The 18,107-nt window shown below is 36.7% G+C and overlaps 1 protein-coding gene across 2 annotated transcripts in view; it reads left to right on the top strand.

Moving 5' to 3' along the window:
- Positions 1-13,058: 13,058 nt before the first annotated feature.
- The window catches only part of LOC107748077 (vang-like protein 1), a 76,570-nt gene continuing 71,521 nt past the window's right edge, over positions 13,059-18,107 (top strand). For both annotated transcript variants that reach the window (XM_016562734.1, XM_016562733.1), the window contains exon 1: positions 13,059-13,216. The gene's annotated coding sequence lies outside the window, so the exon portion shown is untranslated. The remainder of the gene's footprint in view (positions 13,217-18,107) is intronic.

The following is an 18,107-nucleotide window of genomic DNA, read 5'->3' as shown; positions in this document are numbered from 1 at the left end:
CATTTGTGCTTATTTCAGCTACTTATAACATACTATTGGCCAACATGTAATGTTTTTGTATTCAGCACAAACTGTGCTACAATAATATGTGAGCAAGATGGATGTACTGTACATGTATGCATTTAAAAAAGATTAAAAAGATTATGGATGGTTAGTAAGTTTTGCGGGAAAATGTAACTGAAATAAGGCCATAATGAATAGTTAGAATAGTTATGAATAAGACTTTTGAGTAATCAGTCTTGTAGGCTAGAATATTTACTTCAAAATGGTGTGAAAATAATTTTGCTCACTCATTCACAGAAAACAATATATTGATTTAAATTTTGTAAGACATGTTTTGTGTTAGAAAGGCCGTATGTGAGGGAGTGACAATGACCATGAATATTTAGTGATTCACACCTGAGAGACAAAGGGCCCTCCCCTAATGGCCCATCAGTGTGACTGTGACTGTGAGGCAGGTAAGAAAGAATGTGAGAAAAGAGTAAAATAATGGGGGGTTTGATTACTTATATTTTATATACAACACAGTATAATCAAAATATACATAATAAAGTTCAAAGACACCTTATTGAGCACACTGATCTAAACACAGAGACGTGAACAGATGAGTCATTCCTGAAAACAGATTCTGTTCAACAAGTGAAACAAGTAAACCATACCTGATATTTCAGTGTTTGCTGCTTCTTCTCATGGATTCAAGAAAAAAAAACATCATCAGTAGTCAAGGAGCTTGTTTTATCATATTTTGTAGAATATCAGTGTAGTTGAACATCTGATATTGGCAGTGGCGCAATTCCCCCAATTCACTTTTTTGAAAATTTCCCCCTTCAGCTTAATGCTTTATTTTTGATTCGTCACGAAAGTTCATCATTCATATGCATGTGTTTTTTAGTTTTGCCAGTAAGCATTCAAAAGATTTTAAACCGTTCATGCGCAAGAAATCACGAAAGAGAACTAATTCGGTACTCGAGCGCTGTTTTCTGTAGGCGTGCGCACACAGCCGCTTCTCAGACAGCACACCATTACAGAATAAGTTCACTTTTCATCTTACCGCGCCTGAAAGCCCCAATACAATTAAAATATAGTCAAGATGCCCGTTTTGGCGAATGTCATTGTATAAGCACAGTCTGAGTTGAAATAAAAAGTTTTAAATGAACGTAAACTGAGAAAATCTGATGCGTGTGTCAGATCCGTGCATTTGATCTGAAAGAGCAGTTTGCTGTCTGTTTCATTAATCTTAATTAAAGACCAAAAGTCTAAAAAAGTTTTTTAAAAAAATCACTTTGTTCAAACCTGCTCTTCACTGAATAAGGATTAATTTATAAATATGTGGGGAAAACTTGCTCAGCATTTAACAAAATTAACAGTCTGTCTCACGCAGGCGCAACAGGCAATGTAGGTTTTATTTTGTGTGAAAACATGAAGAAAGGAGTGCTGAAAGAAATTAAATGAAAGAATGCATGATTAAATGTTCTCAAAAAAATGAAAACAATAACTTTTTTCTTTTTCCCTTAAATTGTTAATAATAATAATTTCCTGAAAATATTATGTTCTTTGTGTTGTTTTCATTTTGATAATCCATTGCATATTAAAATGTTCTAAAACTGACCATTACTCTTACTCAGTTTTGGTCCCCCCCACCTGTCAGATCAGAATTGCGCCCCTGGGTATTTGTACAGCACTCTTAGAGGAAAACAGTTTGAAGTTTGGGTTAATGTCATTTTGAGCTTTCCCTTATATTCCACAATTAACAAAATAATGACTTTACAAATGGAGTCTGAAATGCTGACTGTTTTTAGGTGTCATATTTTATCATATTTTGAATTTATTCTTTATTTTTTTTTAAATATGGGGCACCAGAGAGAGTACAAGTGAACTTACTATCTTAGATCATAGGTCAGTGCGCCACTGGTGACTCTAGTGCAGACTGAGAGTGATTCAGCTGTTCTTACGCTGTTTGTGTTCTGTAATTGCTCTTGTCTGACACAGATCTCTATGAGTTGTAGTTGCAGGACAACAGGTCTCTGTCTACCCCTCTGACCCGGTGCAATTAAACTGACTCCCTGTGTGTTTCCTCTCAGTATAGCCCTTCCGTTGTCGTATGACATGCCTCTGATACACACATGCACAAAGACACAGACAAAAAAGTCGTATCAACTTGGACACAAGGCTTAAGACCACTTGTCTATCACAGTACCCCCACCCACCCCCCACGCCATTCTTCCGTTGCCAGCACCAGCTCTTTGTCTCCATACATCATGGCAATATGAAGCAAGTTGCAACTAGCCCTTGTCTCCCCACCCTCCCTTCTGTGGCTCAGGGCCACAGCAAGTCAGTGGAGCCTCTCTCATCATTTTAATCAGCTTGTTAGGCATGGTCGGTCACCACAACACACAGATGCCTGATCAACAAATATACATACTTCTTTGATCCTTCTTTGTGATCTGGGAATAGTGTGACACAAGAGTCACATAATCTCACTATTGTGAGGAAAACACTGATACTGAAAAGCTTTATAAAAATTCTAATTTGCTTTGGAAAGATGGGGTTTTAATAAAAGTTGGCCAATTGTTCATTGTACATTTGGGAATTGCACAAATCATACATATACCATCTGAAGTTGCCTGTTTGATTCCCCCATAGCCACAAATCCAGCAGGGTCTCCTCAGCATCATCTGGACCCACCAACTGACCCCCAGTCCCTACTGCTCACTTTGTCCCCACCTCTCGGTATGATTGACATTTTGCTTCAATTCCAACAGTCTAACAAATTATGTGGACTCTCTATTGGCCATTCTGTAATTTGAAAGAAAAGTTCAGGTCCTCAGTTAACCTCTTGTGCACAATTGTTTGGACTGTATTGGTTTAGCTTATTTTGGCTTGAAGATTTAAATGTAACTTTTAACAAGTTAATCAAATCCATACATTTAAAAAGTTTAATGTGATTTTGAGCCGTCTCTTATATTCCACAATTAACAAATTAATGACAGTTTTACATGTCATATTTTGAAAATATTTTTTTTTTCTTTGTCTTTCTTACTATCTTATCTGAGGTAAGATCATGAAGGAGCATATATGTATCACATGTCATTTCTCTCTGCAAATGCAGCACTGTGCGATGTTATTACTCCAGTCTACACACACACACACACATATATACATTTCTGCTCGTGGACCTTGAGGAGATGATGTGTGGAGAGGGGCAAGAGGACGGTATGATGCGAAGGGGCGGTGTTAGACAAGACCACCTCACAAATATATTCCAACCCTCTTTCATTCTGAAGAGCTTATACTAAGAACTATTCTCTCACACTCTGATCCGTTATAACCCGATAAGGCGACGGAGCTCCAGTGAAATAGAAGAGAAAACAGGATTTACCGGAGATGGTTTTCGAGTCGAGGGCTGTTTTTTATGGCCAGTTGATTCCCAATAAGCGCAGTCTCGCCCAAGAGGACTGACAACATTTCAGTACTTTTTCTACAATCTTATCGACACTGCCATCTCTATTGTCTAGAGTCTGGGGTCACGAGGCATCACCTCCAAATTTTTATCTCAAGATAAAAGGCATCATCCATTATTTTTTACAGACGAATAACAGTGAAAGGCAGAATTGCTCAGCATCACAATTTTGACAGAGACAGATTTTACTCAATTTGTTTTCGGAGGATTTTAAAGGTGGGATGCTCCATGAAAGAAATTACAGAAAGACACGCGGAGAGTAAAGAATTGGACAGCTTGTAAACACAAGGATCTTCTTTCTGGAGCTGTCAAGTGCATAACACGGTTTGTTGAGTTATTCGTGTAAATTATATTTAACTGCTGTATAATAAGTGTTTGTATCTGCTTGTATGTTTTCAAAGGTAGTAAGGTCATATTTATTATAGTTTATAAAGATGTTAATCGGTAATTCCAATATTCGTGTTGGTATATTAAATGTTTAGACCTTTAGTTTGTTTTAGGCTACAATTATTTTGAAAAGTGTTCGCGCAAATGCTTTGTACAACTGTTGCTTTACACCTTTTCTTCTATTTAATTCATAAGGTTATTATAGTTCATATAACAGTCATTCAAGTCTTTTTTCAAAGCTAACAAAAATATAAAATAATGTATTTAAATAAATGAGACACATGTAGGCTAGATGTTGCAAATATTTAGGATACATGTTGTTTATAATCATTGTGGCTGTCCATTATCAATTGTGAGAGAGAATTTATGCTGATCTAAAAGCAAAGTTCCCACAACAGATGTTAACCTTTTGAACCATTTATTATTCTGGTTCCGTTTTGTCCTGTCAGGCAGCACGCGCCACGCTTTATAGTGTGACAGATGGATGGCTTTAATTGCAGAACGTGACTCCAGAATTATCATATTTGCCCTTAATATTGTATATAGGAAGGACAATAAAAGAAGGTGTGCATTTTAAACTGTGTGTGTTTTTAGCACTGTATACGTGTTATTAGCAATGCTAAAACTGTTTTTAACAATGACATTTTCGTCTTTTAGTCCTGTCAGGCAGCACGCGCCACGCTTTATAGTGTGACAGATGGATGGCTTTAATTGCAGAACGTGACTCCAGAATTATCATATTTGCCCTTAATATTGTATATAGGAAGGACAATAAAAGAAGGTGTGCATTTTCCATTTGTCCATTTTAAACTGTGTGTGTTTTTAGCACTGTATACGTGTTATTAGCAATGCTAAAACTGTTTTTAACAATTACATTTTCGTCTTTTTAATTTTTTTTATCGAATTTCAGATGCTCAAAATGGAAATATGCATTTCCCCCATAGCTATAATAGTAGTATAAAATGCTTTAAAATGTAGCCTACCACGATGTTTGCGCTGCATACTGCAAATACAGTGTCATGTACAATTAATTTAGTGTGAGAGCTGCTATGACAATGTTAGTATTTGTCTTGCAAATATCTTCGTATAGTGTGCAAAGGGGATACAAAATATGTATAGCCTATTTTGTGGAACATAAACATGGAAACAAAGAAACGACGGATAAAGAATCTTTAAAAACTGTGTAAAACTAAAATTCGTTTGTTTTCTTTATTAACCCAACTGTAATTATGAAATATTTGTGTTTCAGGACTTGTGACATTTCTAAGTCGAAACTGAAAATGATGCTGAGTCCAGAACAAACTGATTCAGATCAACCGTGGAGCCAGTCAGACGCTGAAACAATGCTGAACGATATCAAGGTTGGCTGCATCACGGACGAGCCCATGGAGGGAGAGGGCAAGACGAAGTCTCTGGCCCCGCAAGCCCTCAGCAGGGAGGAAAAGAGGAGGCGCAGGCGCGCCACAGCGAAATACCGTTCAGCCCACGCCACCCGCGAGAGAGTCCGAGTCGAAGCCTTCAACGTTGCCTTTGCCGAACTGAGGAAGCTGTTACCTACACTGCCCCCTGACAAAAAACTGTCCAAAATTGAAATTCTGAGACTAGCTATTTGTTACATTTCATATCTAAATCATGTGTTGGATGTTTAGCACATGTCCCTCTTTATGATGAGTAACGCACTCCAAAGACACATGGGGGCCTGTTTGCAGCAAACAACACGGTATCCTAATTTCGCAGTTTGCAGTTTCCTACATTGGAAGTGCAATTGGAAGAGATTGAAACCACATAAGATGGCTATCACCCAAGTGTTCATTAGACTTTAGACAGGTATTAATGAATTTTAATGAGATATAATAGCTTAGAGCGAAGATAATACCCCCTTCAACCAAAAATGGTGATTGCTCAAAGAGTCGTGAACCATTTAATAGACTGTGGTCCCTGCTTTAAGCTCTATACACAGAATAAATGATGCAATAAGGTCGAGAGGGACTTAAAACAAATCGAATAACCTATGTTGTTATTTGTGTATATGGACACACCAGTGTAGAGCGTTTTTATTGCAGGTCAGTACAGAGAAAACCCGTTGCATCACTCTGTAGAACAGTGAAGAATAAACCAGCCCCTCTCCTCCTCTAATAGCTGCTCGGTAGATCTGGGGTGCGTTTCCCAAAAGCATCGTTAGCTCCATTGAAATCTATTGGTAACGACCATAGTTGCGACCATAGTTGCTTTTGGGAAACGCACCCCATAGTAGTTGTTTAATCAGGAGGAAATTACGTATAAGTGCCACTTGAATTATGACATCGTGACCATAACCACTCGTATTTATATATTTATTTGTTATTTATTATATACTTGTTGAATATATTTGAACATGTTTCACGTCATTTTTATTTGTTGAAAGATTGTTGTTTAGATTAATGTACGTTGGTTGTATGTAGCTTAAAGGAAAGTTACCATGTGTGTTAGAACTTGTCATTCAGTAATGATGAGATGAAAATGTTAAACATCAACTTGCACCTTTAGTGTTAATTGATTTAATATATCTATATATTTTGTGATAAATTGCCTGTTTTTGCTCATCAGTTTGTCATGCATTAGAACAACAAATTCATTACAAAGAAACCTTTTCTATTAATGTCATTTGAATTGTAGACCTATGATTTATGAGCCATAGACTGGCAATTCATTTTATGACCAAAAATTACATCGTAAATTTTACGTTTAGAGTGTTCACGTGCCGATGTCTGAGATGTTTATGTTCACAACCCCCCTAAAACATGCCATACAGTAAGTTAGAATTAAGTTATAAGTTGATTTTTAGTGAAAAACATATCTAATATCCAAAGATCTATCTTGTATTTTCAGGGTCGTTCCCTTTATTGCTTTATGCACATATTTTGTAGTAAAGCTGCTGTGACAGCTTTTTTTTTATCAAAGTATTTTGTTTTTCATATTTTGATGTTGATTCGTTTTTTCTTTCTTTTTTTTTTAAATAAAATAACAATAAAAAAATGTTTGATTCTTTAATCACAGATGCCGAATAATAAAATAATATTGTCTTATTTAAAAATTAAAAAGGTCGCCCACATATTAAATTTGCGCTTCTGACTGATACGCCATGCAAATTTTATTCTTTATTAGCAGTGACATATTTGTATGATTGTTTGTGACGTAATTTGCTTTAGGATATTCCGATTAATTGACGTACACCAAGTGCGAGTTAAGTCAGAAGCGCAGAGGAAATGATGGAGAGTGGTCAGTCGCGGTAAGCGTTGTCGTGTAGGTTTTGCTCTCTGTTTGCTCCTGACGTAATTTGCTTTAGGATATTCCGATAAACTGACATAGTCTACCAAGAGATGTGAATTAAGTCAGAAGCGCAGAGAAAAGGATGGAGAGTGTTCAGTCACGGTAAGCGTTGTCGTGTAGGTTTTGCTCTCCGTGTGTTTGCTCCTCGTTCTCCCTCTTGGCTGAAAGGCCGTTTCCCTAGAGAGGGGGCAGGTGTTACTCCAGACGAGCCAAGACAACCAAATTACTGGCCGTCTGGCACCTCCCGTGGGAAACACAGAGAGAGAGAGAGAGAGAGAGAGAGAAATTTATTCTTACATACGTGTGTGTGCGTGTGTGTGTGTGTGTGTGTGTGTGTGTACACAGTGATGGCCAGAATTATTAGTTCACTAGTGCTTTCGGCGCGTGCGCCCGATGAAACCGTCTATATTCTGAAGGTTTGTTCATATGTCATATTTAATATGTCAACAAAATAAAACTAGAATTTTGAATCTGGCTATGCCCAAATGTATGCAAATGAGTTCATATTTAACTAGACAATACCTAATTTGCATATTTAGGCATACAATTTCAGAAAACTTGTCTTAATGTACTGTGATGAATCAGCTGGGAGAGATTGGATATGTTACTGTATATATATATATATATATATATATATATCATATTATACATTTACATATACATAACACTTCAATATACCATATATGTTATAAGTAAAAACAAGCAAGGGCGCTAAAACTTGAAACTTAAGCAATTACACTGTAAAAAGTGACCTGCACTTGTTTAAAGAGGTATTTTTAAATAGGTATTTCTACTAGATTTGCATAAAAAAAAACTAGTTTTGTTTGAATAAATTAATGGATTTGGGTTGATTAAGGGATATTAAATAATATGTTTTACTTAAGTAAAACCAGATAATTTACATGTTACCATTTTTAGCTTACCATTTTTTTTTTCAGTGTAACACAGAGGTTAATTTACTTTGTTAAGTCTGCCCTGCCGATTATCTTTAATAAAATTTTGAAAAGCACTATTGTTTGTGTGTTATTAGTTTAGTCCGATTGATAATGACTTCTATGAAGATCAGACCTCATTTTATGAGTAATCAATGCAGAAATTCTGATATTTTCAAAGAGTTCACAAACTTATTCTTGCCACTATATATATAAACAAACTAACTGAATTCTCACATCCAAAAGGAATCAGCAAGCTAATATAGTTGCCTATAGTACAGTAGCTTCTTAAGCAAACCACTATGCATGTTTGATTATCACTCATTCAAAACCACAGTGTTTTTACCCTTATATGTTCACAGTCAGTGGTTTTAGAAGAACCCCTTTCCTTGATCAAAAATACACAAAATAATGTTATTTTTAGCAACATCATATGACCTCTTTAATATCTGTTTAATTTGAATTTCTCTTCACTTACTGGCAATAAAAGAACATTTTACACTTACACAACCGCACTCAAATTCAAACACTGGCTTAGTGATTAAATGATAATGGATAATGCAACTTTGTAATGTCTTGAGACCACCAGAAAGGATTTGAAAGAGCTTCTCTTGTAATCCAGGGATTAACATGCTTTTTCCAGACGATAATTAACTTTGTGTCTATTATAGGCTGATGTCTCTAAAGGATTTGACAGTACAAGTTGTAGTGCATTATAACATAAATACTGTGTCATATAGCCAACAAAACTCCAGGTTCAATAAAATCATGTAAAGAGCAGCTGTAATGTTGGTTTTTGGGTTTAGGTTTCTTGTCTTTTATTTTTTATTCTCTTATCATTGCCATGCGATTTCCTGTTCCCTGTACTGTGTAACCTGCTGTTGGTGAGTTTTGTTCATGGTCATGTCAAGATCTAGTTTAGTTCATGTCTGTTTTGTATCATATTTTGGTTTGTTCTGTTTATGTTTATTAATAAAACTGCACTTGGGTTCTCACAACGCTCGCCTTCAGTGGACTCGTCATTACAGAAAGCTAGACCATTACAAACATGAACCTAGCAGTTCATCTCCTGCACCTTCGTCAAGGCCATTGAGGACTATGTTAAGGACTTTTGTGATCTTTGTCACCTAGTTGATTTTAATGACGTGGCACATTCATTTTTCAGTTTTGTTTGAACGAGCCCATTCATTCTAAATTGCCAGGGGGAAAAATCCATTTACCCTTGGCTAAATACATTGACTATGCCTTGTTATTAAGCAGATCTTTTTTTACAGTGGGGATGGCTGATGAGGAACCCTGCAATCCTTCAGTGCCCACCCCACCAGAGCATTTCCACGTCCCAAGTGTCATGTCAGGACTTATTCATGCCACGACTGCCACACCAGAGCCAGTTCACGTCATGCCTGCCAAGCCAGAGTCTGCACACATCATGACTACCAAGACAGAGCCTGCTCAAGTCAAGTCTACCAAGCCAAAGCTTTTTTCACGACATGGCCACCATGCCTGAGTCATCGGCCAAGACGGCCGCCACGCCAGAGCCTCGTCACATCATAGCCGCCGCTCCAGAGTCCATGCCATGATCCAGGTCCTGTTCCCCATCACGGGCCTGGCCCTCCATCCCTCCCCCTGTTCCACCTCCACTCCAATGTCGGTGAGTTTTTTTCATGGTCATGTCAAGATCTTGTTTAGTTCATGTCTGTTTTGTATGACATTTTGGTTTGTTCTGTTTATGTTTATTAATAAAACTTCACTTGGGTTCTCATAACGCTCGCCTACAGTGGACTCATCATTACAGCAGCATATTTGATGTTGATTTCAGAAGTAAAGAATGAAAAGAGTCATCATACATCCCGTTCTGTCAAAATTGTTGTTAATGTATTTTCTATTATTCTGTGGGGTTTTAATTTTGCCAGTGATGTTTTAAATGTGACTGAAATTAAAATGAATGAAATACAAAACACTAAATTTATACCAAATACATCACATGGACAATTGCATCACCAACTGATAATAGTTTTTACCTTATTGAGGAGTGTGCATGGTATATGGCCTATCCATTCACTTTACTTTTTGTCCATGCTGCAGCTGCAAAACAAACCCCAATTTAAAGCTGCCAGCTGTAGTCCTGTTTTGAGTGGGTAACAGACTGTGAATGCAGCCAGCACGTGTGTTTGTGTATGAGAAAAAGCCATATTGCCTCTCTGTTCACCATGGATTATGTAATGGCAAAGACCTACAACTGACCATATGTCAGGAAGTGTACAGACGGCCCAGAATCCTACTCACTATTGTCCTGTTTGTGGGTTCTACCACCATCATCATTCAGGTACACTTTTCTAGAATCCAAAATTGGACAATATGGAGCACATTCCCATTTGTTCCAAATGGAGCTTCTTGTTTTTCTGACTAGAGAAACACAAGAAAAAGCAGCCATATGTCCACAGGACTTACACGGCATTTAAAAGGCAGAAGGGAGTGTTTGCATCTTTCCTCTCCTTCCATTACAATTGTGCTCATCTTCAATGCCTAGAGCCCATCTCCGTTTGCACCTTCAACTTACCCTTTTCACTCATTCCCTTGATATCCATCAAAGGTGTGTTGTAGAGTGAGTGTTGCACTAGCAGTGAGGTACAAAGGCAGATCCATGTGTTGAAATGTGGCCCCTGGGATGGGCCACATTATGCTTGCCCACTTCACCAGCAGGGACCCAGGCTGGAGCTGGCTCATGGCCCTTTGTCTCCAAACAGATGGAAATACACTAAAGAGAGAGTGGGAGAGAATGAGTGAAAAGAAGAAAGGGGATACAGAAAAAAAAGAAGTCAGTCTGTTCTCATTACCTCACATATTGAGAGTGACACGCTCACAATACGTCAGTGTCGGATAGGCTCTGTCTTATTGAAGATCATGCTTAGGCCATCTGTACACACAGCACACATGCATTTACACATACACAGCAGTCAACTTCATATATTTAAGTATCTCACAAGTTTTATTGCTATATCACTAAATCAAGTGACAATTTTAAAAGTATGCTTACTGTGTATGTCTGTTAGTACTGTTTGCAGTTTTTTGTAGAGGTTTATTGTAGTTTATTTTTTGTAGAGTTCAGCACGGAGCAATATAATTGAATGAAGAGATTTTAAGTCCTTTAACACATTTTCACTAAACAGTATAAAACTTGTTAACACGAGCCATCCATCCCTCAGACTCCAAACTGAATGATCTCAGGGGCCCAAAGAGTTGCGCTGAATAGCGACCATCTGCACAATGACTTCTTAAAACTGGAAAGACACATATGTTTTAGACCCCCTGCACATCCTTTCAGAAAACCAAAAAGATGTTGTTTACATTCAAACGTTGTTCTAACAGTATATTGCCATATTTGTCACTTCAAGGATCTAAGGACATAAACTATCAAGACATAGATCTTTCTGAAATTGCTTCGCCCTCTGTCGGTCACTTTCAGTTGTTGCATATTCAAGCGCTATGCTCTGAAAATAGACGTGCACTACATTACCTTGTCCACAAGGTAGTGATCTTTGCTTATGAAAGCGAGAGACGTTTCTTCACATAATTGATACGTGTGTATTACTGTAATCAATAATTCTTATATGTTTACAAACAGATACATTGATGCTTGAACGTTGTTTTTAGAAAAATTTTTTTAAATTAACCTGAATGGCTGAAACTGCTGTAACTCCGCTTCAATTAAGTTATCATTTATAGAGTTCATACCATTCATAAGTTACCATTCTCAAAAAGTTTGCCAGAGACTTGGCATGAATAATGCAATAGCTGTAATGCAACTGGTCTAGCCATGTTTGTGTAGCCCCAGGGAGCCGGAAAAAGGTCTAAGTCAAAGGTCATGAACTCAGCATGGCCCCAGGACCTTCTTAATCTTTATGAAATGAGTAAAAAATGACACTGAGTAAAAAACATCTGAATGCTAGCGTCAGTTGACTAACATAATAGAAATGTGACCACAAGCTTTTAGTGTTATCATTAAAGCCATTTTTTGTTGCATTTGTCATATGTTGATTTATGCCCACAGTGAAATCAAGTCAAGTCACCCTTATTTCTATAGCGCTTTATACCATACAGATAGTTTCAAAGCAGCTTCACAGAAATACACAGGAAATAGCAGAAGCAATAATGAAAAATCTTCTTTACTATGGAGACAGCTCTGCTGTAAAACAGCTCTAAAAGACAAAAGTGTCATTAGGTTAGGGCAGATCAATAACAGTGTGCAGTTAATCTATCAGCTATAGGTAGTTCTACAATATGCAGCAATGTTGTTATTCAGTTTGAGTTCAATTTTGATTCAGTTAAATATTAGTGTTGATGTTGCAAGATGTGTTTCAGCTATAAAGCAGCTCTACAAACAAACAAACAAAAAAAAACAATAGTGCAATCATCCAGCTTAATTCAGTTCAAGTTTTGTTCTCATCCAGTGGTTTCAATCAATGCTGCCATATCGATATAAAAAAAACAAGTTTAAAATGATCGGTAACTGTTCTAAAATAGAATTATAATATAAAATATTGTGCCTGCTTAATTATATATTAATTTGTATGTACTGTATGTACTGCATGTTGTATAGTTTTTATTTTTTAAATATATATTAGTTATTTATTAATTATATATATTAATATATATATATTTCTCTTATTAATTTCGTCTCATCCCTGCCTTTAATTTATTTTACATCTATATCCTTACAAACGTTAAGTTGATGTCGGGAATCAACCGGGAATGTCGTACAGCATAGGAATCATGTGTGCTGATGTATAGGCTATTGTGTACATTGTTTGTGTTCGTTTCATAATGAATTCTATTCTGTTCGGTTCTATTCTATTCTATTCTATTCTATTCAAGAATTCCCAGTTAGGCTACCTACAGTAGGCGTTATTACATTAATATAGTCGGCCACTGTTGTTCCCCTAGCGCGTGATGTTCGTACTGCACTTTCGTCTCACTTCTAAAGGAAGCACTGCCCCTAAGCAAATCCCAATGTATCGAGCTGATTCTACCACGGGTCACTTTAAATCTGGGAAGTATCCACGGATTATATATATAAAATAAATTCGTTGTTCCATGCTCTCCATCAGAATACAACGATTCGGTAAAGGTGAGTTGTTAGGCTATATCGACGGACTGCGATAAAGCATTGCCTCTGTGAGCTTAGCTTGCTATAGAACTGCTGTCACACTTGTGAATTCGCAACCTTGCATTGTTTCAATGTCTTCTCTTCAACTGACTATCAAATCTTTTCCGTACTGTTTTATTTATAGTCTTACCCTGTGGGTATACACAGAATGCATTTTGACAATTGTCTCATTCTGTTGGCCACAAGCTAGACGGCAGAACACGACTAGATGCCCACATATGTACGCTGTACGGTGATTTTTACTGGACTGAAAATGACACTTTATTTGCAGCGAGTTCCCACAGTAACAGTGGAAAACGCCTTCGTTCGAAACAGCTTTGGAGAAGCATGCTCAGTGCTTTAGGACCAGTGTTGTTACGGAAACACATGTCGGGCTGGAGACTTGGGCATATCTAAACATGGGCACGTTGAGAAAAACTGTGTTGTTACATTAATAACCCTTTTTTGTGGGGGGATACAGCCATAGGTGTCGCTGACACGCTTCTTACGTGACAAGTTGAATGTCTCTTCTTCTCTTCCAAACTTAATTCTCTCCTGCTTGGGAAGAGTGTTATTGTTTTACAGCGGTCTTTCCCCTGTCTGTGTCGGTTAGTCGTGAGGTGTAGGCTATATAATGTAATTTATGGTTAATGGAGTAAGGCAAGACGCTTGAGGCCTTGAACAGACCAGGGTTTTTCCTACAGCGTCCGCCATTTATTTGAGTTGCGGGAGGCTACAGGTACAATTGGGAGTTGGCAAACAAACAGTTATGGGTTTTTCGCCATTAAATAAAACAAAGTCTTCACTTGACCATTGTAAAAAAGTACTTCAGTAAAAAGCCAATGTTGAAACTGAACTGGCAGTTTTGGGGAAAAGAAGGTCAATTGATGGTTGTGAATGCTGTAAATCCTCAATGTAACAACAAGTCAGAACACTTTCTCATGATAAGAATCCATCTTCCGTAAGATGCAAACTTTTAAATAAGTACTTTTTTTTTAATATCTATCTTTTGTAATTTTTTGTCTTTTATGCCTCACTGAACACCATAAACTTGATGCTTGTATGGTTTATCTGCAGAATAATCTGTCATCTTTGTCAGCTCTTTATCTCTGACTATCCAAAACATTCCAGCAGTCATTTCCTGAAGCTCAATTCTTTGTAGCTTGTCATACAGAAAAATGCTGAGTGATGATGTGTCTTTTTGGTTATAAAACATGCACTACCTGCCACCTAAGAGAAAACCAATTAGCAACATGGAGATTCCCACCATCCTATGAATTATTCAACAGTCAGTTATATAGATTATATCTGTGCTTGCTTGAACCTCTGATGGCTGGAAATTTCATGATTATTATCTGTACAGTTTACACAGGATTACACAGGACCGTGAAAGTGTGTGATACATACCTGTCATGCAGCTACAATTTCAAAGCAATTTAATAATGGGTACACCCTTTTTTGAAAGACCGCAATGAAATGGCTCTTTAAACTGTAGGTTGGCCTCTCTCTCATAGTTGTTGAATTTAAGCTGTGGTTGATGTCACGCAGTGCAGTGTTATTCAGCCTCAACAGACTCAACAGATTTGAGTCTGATCCCTCTAATGTCTTGTCTGATAAAAGAGACATATGTTGGTTTACTGTTTAGCCTAATCAACACCAATATATGTTGTTGTTTTTTTGGAACGGTCAGTTATCTACAAATATTAAGGCTGATAGATGTCAATACTTTTTTTTTTCCCCTCTGTGGAAAAAACAGCCTCAACAGACTCAACAGATTTGAGTCTGATCCCTCTAATGTCTTGTCTGATAAAAGAGACATATGTTGGTTTACTGTTTAGCCTAATCAACACCAATATATGTTGTTGTTTTTTTTGGAACGGTCAGTTATCTACAAATATTAAGGCTGATAGATGTCAATACTTTTTTTTTCCCCCTCTGTGGAAAAAAATAATTATTAGTATTGCCAAAATTCAGCCTTCCTTTAGCTCAAACAGTAGAGCATGGCACTATCAACGCCAAGGTCATGGGTTTGATTCTTGGGGCATAAATGTAAACCTCTAATATTCACAGTAATTTGCAGAAGGGCAAAGTGGGATGCGGTTGACATTTCTGATGTTTGTTGTGTTAAAGCAACTGTTTGTAAGTTGTTGTTTTTTCAACTGAGGGGCAAGCACACAGGAATGTTGTCATTGTCAATTGTCATGTGACCTGTCAGCATCAGTTGCGTCTCTTCACTGCCATTCACAAATCTTCTCCCTTGGCCTCATGGGATAGTAAAGTGTCCGGCAGTTGTGCACTTAAGAATCTCAGTCATCAGGGAACATATGCCCATTGTTTTCTGAGTACTTAATTATGAATAATTCAGACATTCTACTTTTTTCCCCTACTATATAGTAAGGATGCATATTCAGTCATTTGTAACTTGAATGTGCGAGGCTTCTTGTGTCGTTCGCTTCCAGTTATTTAAAGTAACTAAAAGTGTCAGCAATCGAATACTTGCTGCTGTCTTTGTCCTTAATGTAAATCAAACAACAAAAGTAAACAAAAATACAGCTCACAGTTCTTGACTGAATAACATTAGTATTTTAATAAGGATCAGTAAATATTTAATTTATAGTGAAAACTTTTTTTTTTTTTTTACTTTTAATTTTGAATATACAATTTCTGTATCATTTCTGAGTGCTACTGCTAAATAAAAATTCTGTACCTGAAAAACTTAAAGCACAGTTTTTTTTTATATCCTATTGTTCATTGTTTGCATCTTAGTTTTCGTGTTTTTAATAAAAAAGATAAACTAAAATAACAAAAATAGCTATAGGAGTTATTAGGAAATAATATTTTGGTCATATTACCCACAGCTGGTCACCATATACTGTAATTCTGTGTGATAAAGCATAGTATCCTGCTCTGTAAAAGGATGAGTAGATTATTAAGTTTTACTTTCAAACTTTGTTGCAAATCTGTTTTATTACAGTATGGTTTTATTCCTGCAGGATATTTTTACTTTCTTTCTCTCTGTCTCTGTCTCAATGAGTGTCTCATGGACATTCTGGATCCAGATATGTTGTAAGAACTGTTTGGTAGGGAGCTAGTGCTCTTTTGTGTGCTGATAATTTATCTCTGTTGTTCTCTCTCTGCTTTATTCTCTCTTTCTGCGGGTCTTGACTTCTCACATCCGGGAATCCAGCACCACAATGCCGGCACACAAACAGGAATTGACCCCGATCACTGAAAATGTCTCTTCCTGCAGACCATACCTTATAAGTCTGTTAATAAAACTTTTCTGTGTTCATAGACAGTCACAGAGAATAATGTTGTATAGTCCAGCCTATGGTATTCTCTTAGAGCTCAGATCAGGGCTGCACACTTAATTGAATGAATAATCGAGATTATGGGTACCACATCTAACTAATTGTGAATCAGTTCTAGCATTCCATGTAAGTGTAATCTTATTGAATTGTTCTATTAACAATGTTTGGTTTTTTTTGCAGTGATTTAGCATTTTAACCAATGACATTGCTCAAATGCCATGTGAATCAGACGTATTTAATTAGTCCATAGGCCTATGCATAATGACAACCAACCAGTCGAGTCCTCAAATAGTCAGAGTGATTTTTAAGCAGTCTGAATAACAGGTTAGCTAATGTGATGCACCTCGCCAATGAATCCTAATTTCATAAGCAATGCATTTTGAGATTCTCTGTAGAATTCAGAAAGTGCGTCAAATTGATTGGCTCTTCTGTTTCTTTGCGCTTTTCACCGACTCTTTTTTTTGTTTTGTATTGTTTTGATTTGTTTTTGTTTTGAATTGGACGATGAATGATTTGTAGCTTTTCCACTAATGTGGGCAGGTTTGTTTTGCCTTGTTCATTTGCTTCTCTCTCTGTTTCTCTCATGCGTTTCATATTTTTGAAATTAGTGGCTGCGTTGCCACTAAAATAGGTCTGTATAAGAGTGAATAGATGGCAGTCTCTAAGGTTAAGGTCAAAGGGTGTGATCTGGTGTTACTTTAATATGAAACCAATGATCATAGTATTTTGTAATACATATTATTCCTGATTTTTTTTCAGTAGGTGTGCTTGCTGATAATGAAAGAATGTAAAGAGTAAACACTCAAAGAAAAAAAATCTGTAGAAAAATGGATAATGTCCTGGCAGAAAATTTCCAGTACATTTTCCGATAAATTTACAGACATTTCCTTCAACCCTAAAACACTACATAATTAAAAATACGGGTAAATGCCTGTTTGTTGTTTTGTTTGTTTGTTTTGTATTATTTTTTTTTTTTAACAATACAGAAAATTCCTTTATAGACCAATTTCAGTGTTTGAGGTTTAAATAGTATTTCATGCATGTATTTCAACTGTAGGGCTAATACAATATGTCCCTTATATGAATATTGTATAGACCTATTGTTTAAATCAAATTTATGCTTTAAAAGTAGGGTAATCATAGGAGGTTTCATCCATAGTCTGTCCGTTTAAACGTCTAATAATAATATACCAATATTCACTGATAACGATTTTGACAACCAGTAGAAATTTTGGATTATCTTATCTGTCGCAGCTAGGGGTAGACAATAAATAAATAAATATTTAATAAAAATCTAATTAAAAAGGAAGTAAACACTGTAACCAACAGGGCACTCAGTATTCTGGGAAGTTTGTGTGCATTGGGAATCTTTTTTTTCTCCTCAAATAAAGCCAAGGTAAATCAAATTTTACATACAGCACGCAATGAAAATGACATGAATATGACAGTGGGCAAAAGCATAAAGCGCAGCATAATTTGAAATCACTAACTTAGTTTAAAGTTTGTCGATCACGCGTCTCCAGTGAAGCTGAACTCTCCTCCTGTCCGCATTCAATTCACAC

The sequence above is a fragment of the Sinocyclocheilus rhinocerous genome, unplaced genomic scaffold, assembly GCF_001515625.1.
Source record: "Sinocyclocheilus rhinocerous isolate Xijiao unplaced genomic scaffold, SAMN03320098_v1.1 scaffold5002, whole genome shotgun sequence".
Lineage (NCBI taxonomy): Eukaryota > Metazoa > Chordata > Actinopteri > Cypriniformes > Cyprinidae > Sinocyclocheilus > Sinocyclocheilus rhinocerous.
The sequence above is the reverse complement of the archived record's forward strand: the minus strand, read 5'-3'. Positions and strand labels throughout refer to the sequence as shown.